This window comes from Galeopterus variegatus, unplaced genomic scaffold, assembly GCF_000696425.1.
Source record: "Galeopterus variegatus unplaced genomic scaffold, G_variegatus-3.0.2 Scaffold4877, whole genome shotgun sequence".
Classification (NCBI taxonomy): Eukaryota; Metazoa; Chordata; class Mammalia; order Dermoptera; family Cynocephalidae; genus Galeopterus; species Galeopterus variegatus.
Genome location: NW_007730988.1, coordinates 38817 through 44816, shown reverse-complemented (window position 1 = coordinate 44816; position 6000 = coordinate 38817).

Below are 6000 nucleotides of genomic sequence, written 5' to 3'. Positions count from 1 at the left end.
TCCTTTGTGCTCAGGAAGATGCTGTAGATGGACTCTCCAATCTCACTGACCTGACCTTACTCCACAGAAGTAGCCAGGGGCGAGACTGGTGGTCACAGGATACAGGGTGACTGCTGTTCAGATCAGTATGTGATGTATTTCTGGTTTTCCTCCTTGTTTTCTTAGCACTAGCTAAGTGAGTAGGCGCTCCAATAGAAGACATCCTAAATAACCAAGAATATTATACTATTTTTGAGGAATGAATTTTTACAGCATCTATTTCACATGAGGAATGAAGAACATTAGCTGCGTTAAAGATAACATTAGCTGGATTAGAAGGATAAAGACCTTCTATAGGTGATAAGGAATTTTTTTTTTTTACTTGAAATTTAGGAGCACAGAATGGGATTAATCATAATCTTTGATTGTCGATATGCCCTATCATTAGTCCACTGATCTTTTGTTTGCATATATGTATTTATTTAATTACCTACTTAATTATTTAAAATAGTAAATATCCGTGAATGTACCACTCAACATGATAATTAGAACTTGATGGTAAGTAACTTGCTTATGTGAAACTCCTTCATCACATACATTGGTCTCCTCCCTGCTAAAGAAATTGCTACCTTGATTCTTATAATAATCATTTCATTGCCCTTTGAAAACATACATGTATTTTTTACATATTCTTAATAAATGTGTTGTTTAGTTTTAGTTAACTTTAGAAAAATGGTATTGACATTCTATACTTGTATGTTCTCTTTTGGGACATGTTTTCCTTCTCAATATTATATTTCTACAATTCATCCTTGGTGTTCCACCTACCATACTTCATTCATTTTAACTGCTGTGAAATAGTCTGTTGTGTAAACATACCACAATTTATTTATTCATTTCCTACTCTGTGAGTATTTGAGTTGTTTCCATGTATTTGCTATATGAATAGTGTCTCTGTGAACATTCTTGTACATATTTCTCTATGTATAAGAATTTCTCTAGTGTTTATATCAAGGAGTGTAATTGCTTACTCATGAAACACATCAGTGTTTAATTCTTTTTCTATAGTGATTTTACCCCTGTAATTCTTAATTTCAATTATTCGCTAAACCCCAGGATTTCTAGACATTTATTTAATTAACAGATTAGTGCCAGAATCACAGAATAATAAACTGGCAAAGCAAGAAAGAATTTTGAGATTACCTTATTGTACCTGCTCAATTTACAGAGGAGAGCATCAATCCACAGGAGAAATGAAATGACTTGCTCAAAGTCCTAGAAACAATGGGCTTTCAGATGCATCCCCAAATCGTTTATGTAACAATCACTGCATTCTTACCAGCGACTTCTATTACTTAAATACATAGTGTTTGATGAGTAATAATAAAACTTCCATTTTAAAGATAAAGTAGTCAAGACCTAAGAAAACAAAAAGATAAGCAGCAAAGTTATCCCAATGTAGGGTTAAACTTGAATTTATTCAACGTATAGTTTCCCATAAGCTCACACTGCCTTGTAAGGTTAACCTTGCTGATTGCCTTCCAAAAAAGCCATTCCCAACTCCCTGGATGAAGTACTTTACTGTCCACTGGAGCTTTTTCCCAGACTTGTTTGCATCTGTAAGTGACCACGTGACCTAGTTATAGCTCATGAATTTCAAGCCTAATTTCACTGATGAGGGTTATGAAATGTTTTTACTTTCTTGCTTTAAAAGGGCATGGTTGGGCTGGGACAGTTCCTCTACTTGCTGTCTGCCTTGAATGTTGATGTTACATCTGGAGCTATGGCAACCAGCTTATGAGTCTGAGGAAGGTCAAGACAATCATAGAAACATAGGGCCTGATATCCTTGGGCTGCTGAACTAACAGCAGCCACATGTCTCTAGACTTCTTATTAGGTAAGAAAAAATAAAGCCCTTTTTGTTTAAGCTACAATTTCTATTACTTGCAACTTACTGCATTCCTAGGTGATATACCATGTTACAAAAATTATCTCAAACTGAATGTAGAATGTTTCTCATTTTCCAATGACTGATAATTTAAAATATTGTTGTTGGATATGAAATGTTTTTTGTCAGGGAAGAATGATTTCATACTTTCATACTTGGTATCTATCTTTAAAACTATAGTCTTTCAATAAAAAATTCCATTTCAGAGGATGTGTCTATAGTCACATCTATATCAAAGCAATATCCCAATTCAGCAAAAGCATAATTTAAAATTTGGGCACTGGGTGAAGGGAAAAAAAAAAACTAAATTGGCTGATTGACAGTTTTACTCCATTGTACAGACATGTGAAAGAAAATTCATCAAGGTTGATTAATGACACTCATTATTATAGTCTCTGGTTCAAATGAGACTATTCTCATAAATAAATTCAATCAACTTTCATTAAGAAATTATTATATGTGTGTTTGGTTCTAAGGTTGAGTGTAGTTAGACATGATTCCCACTCTGAATGAGCTCACAGTCTGTTTGGGGTGAGAGTGGGAAGGTGGGAGACAGATAGGCATGTACAACAATTAGGATACAGTGAGCAAATAAGGAGTGTGAATGGAATTGTATGGGAATCTAGAGTACAGCACAGATAACTCCCTGAGACCTACATGAGTCAAGAAGTTCCTCATCCCCAGAGCTCTGTTCATACTGTAAGATTTTTATGCATTCAACATATAGGTCTATATCCTCATTTGTCCTTTTGGCAAAAGTCTATGATTGTCACCAGATGCCGGTTTTTCTGGACTGTAAATTCCCCTGCTCTTCCTGTGTGTTGAGGTAGAGATTTTATGTTGCTTTTTTGCTATTCCATCATCATCAAAGCCTTGGGAAAAAGACTTACTTTTGCTAAATCCTTAGACCTTTGTCATTGCTGCCTTGGTATTTGAACCACATGTAAACTCTATGGGCTTTGCAACCTACTGAAATGAGTGGTCAAAGGACAGAAATATCTTGAGAAGTACCTGGGAAGAAATCACCACTACACCTATTATTACAACTACAGTATCTTTAGCTGGCCAAGCAGGAAATATATGAATGAACTATTCCTGTATCCCTGAGTAACTTTTCTTTTCCACACATTTTGGAATCAACATCCAATATCATCTGACTACTTCACTGCAACCTGTCCTTATGAATTTAGTGACACTTATAGAGTGACTCATCTACTTACCCCAATGGGCATTCCAGGAAATTGTCCTTGTTTATTGCCATCTTCAAATAATGGAAAAGCACAAAAGAATGAGAGAAAAATAATTATTTTTACTATCTGATCCTAAATGTTAAAGAAGCATCCTATTCTTAAAGGATGTCCCCATTTTTTGCAAATTAATGCACCACTGAAGACACAAACTATCTATATAACTGCTCTCAAGTTCCATTAAAATTAATCAGAAGTCCTTTTTAATGTCTTTGAGAGTTGCTTCAAGTGGCAAAAATCAGAAAATCTACCCATGGGGTGCATTCAACTAATTGCGATTTACTTCTCAACTAGTCATTCTTTAGCCCAAGGCTGCAACTGCATAAAACTGAAACAACTCCTTAGGTGACAAATGCCAGTCAAACCAGTTTTTTAGCATGATATAGTTTTAAATGACCCATTGGGTTCCTGGATATTTTTAACAAGTCAGAATGATGATGTGATGAACTCAGTCCAGATGTAATGTGTTAAAATTATTTTCTCTGTACGTTGAACCCACCATATGCTCCCTCTCAGTTGGTATTGGGGAGCAAGTAGGGGAGTAAGAATAGATTACACACAGTGAAGAGAATAGAGAGTGACAGATAATGCATGTATTTGCATGGCACAGATGAATAACAACAAAAAAGTCGAGAGTAGAACAGTTGTTACTAGCGACCAGGAGAGGCAGGTTGAGGGGGTAGAGGAAGAGCAGTGGTGGACAATAGGTACAAAATAATTCTATGTGCCCTAAATGAATCATTGTGCAGTATATGCATGTATTGAAAGCACACATGGTGCCCCACAAATATGTACAAATAAATATTAAAACAAATAAAAAATAATAATAAAATAAAACATACATGACAACTCAGTATGAGTGGTTAGGATCTTATTCTAAATAAAAATATTCAGTAAGATGACTACTTGATTTTCAAGTGTAAGTTGGTAAGTTGTACTTATGAGAAATGTTTAGTCAGGACATGGTATTTCAGAGTAGCAATACAGAAGTTTTACTGAAGGTCAAAACTTCTAGTTTCATCAGCTATGTTTCAATAAAAAATAAATAAAATAAAATGCATTAGGTAAGGTGACAATATAATAAAATATAATTACTTATGCTTAAAACCCCCAAACTTCCAGTCTCCAGTAATTATATTGAAAAGAAAATAAAAAAGCATATGAGCAGACACAAGCTATACTTAGAAAAACTTTTTTAGAACCTTGGCTCCCATTAGCAAGAGCCGTTCTAGGCTATCTGGTTAGAATAGCAATGTCACACACATCCTCAGCTTCATTAAAACAAGGATGACCAGGATGACCATTGCAATTCATTCTATGAAAGGTGGACCGCAACTACAGTGGCCTTTGCATTCACTTCATTTCAGCCGCTCATTTCAGTGGTTGTGCTTAGGATTCAGAACACACAATTCAGAAAGTCTGCTCCATCTATACAATCGGAATCTTTGATCTCCCTCTCCTGACTGGAAGCGCCCTGCCTTTCATTAGTCTCCCTCTTTACTCCCCTTACACCTGTTTTCCCCCTTCACTGAGACCTCCGGTTTTCTCCATTTCCTCCCATTTTATAGGCAAGAAAACTGTTTCACAGAGGTTAAGTAACTTGCCCAAAGCATTACATCAAATCAAAAGTATTAGCAAATATAGACATCCCTTTATTTTTAAAAGTAAAAGAAAATGCTTCAATTCTAATTACAAGGTGCCATCAGTTGACAGATATGTTCTGATTTCCATGGTGTTAAATGTGTGAAAAAGTGCATCTAAGAGTCAATGAAATATGACAAGTGAGGGATACATGGTGCAAACCCAGGTAGTTGAGATCCAGAGCAGAGTAGTCTTCATCATTTTGCTATTCTGCCTCATAAAAACCCTACAAATATGCCGAATGGTTCATCATGAATTCATGCTCTCAAACTTTACCTGGGCTTTCAGTCCCGTTCTTTAGTCTCTGTCTTTTCTCCTTCTTATCTCTTCTCTCATCTCTTTTCTTCCCTTCACTGATTATCCAAAGCGTTTCTACTCTAAGTTTTCTACTTAACACCTATCCTCGTTCACTTTTTCTGGATGACTGTGCATCTCGCTTCACTGAGGAAATGAGACCAGCAGTCACCCTCTCTCAGCTGCTCCGCTGCACACCACACCCCCTGTAGACACATTCATAGCCGCAGAGAGCCTCTCTTCCTCTGTTGCAGAGGGCACGCTATCCCCGCTTCTGTGAAATGCTGGCGCCTCCTTATTCTCTTATTCCTACTGCTTCTTTCTCCCTCTGACTCGTCCTTCTCTCCTCATATTCAACTTCTCTTTCTTTATTGGTTTCTTTCCCTCAGCCTGTAAACACGACCAAGACCCAATCGGTAGCCTTCCATTCCAGTCTTTCTTCCTCTTCTCACCTAACCTTTGTAGAGTACTCCAAAGTCATCGTCTTCGCTTCCTCTCTGCCCACAACTTCTCCTTCCCCAACACTCAGTTGAAATTGCTCTTAATAAGCTCCTCAGTGACCTCCTATTTTTTAGATCCAATGGAAATTTCTTTGACTTCATTTTATTAACCGCCTTTACTGAATCTGTGTAATGTTGTTGATTTCTTCCCTCTTTGTGAAAAGCTCTATCTCTTTGGATTCCAATGCATCACACTCTCTTGATTCCTCTTATCTCTTTGTTTCTTAATCACTGAAGGGTTGGTGTTTCCCAGATTCTCTCCTCAGGCTACTCTTGTACCCATTTTCCCTACTTTCCTCTCATGTTTTAAAGGATTGCCTACATGTTGACCAGATCCCAAATCTAGACTTCTTTCCTAAGTGCTGTATCCCAAATGTTTATTTCCAGTTTC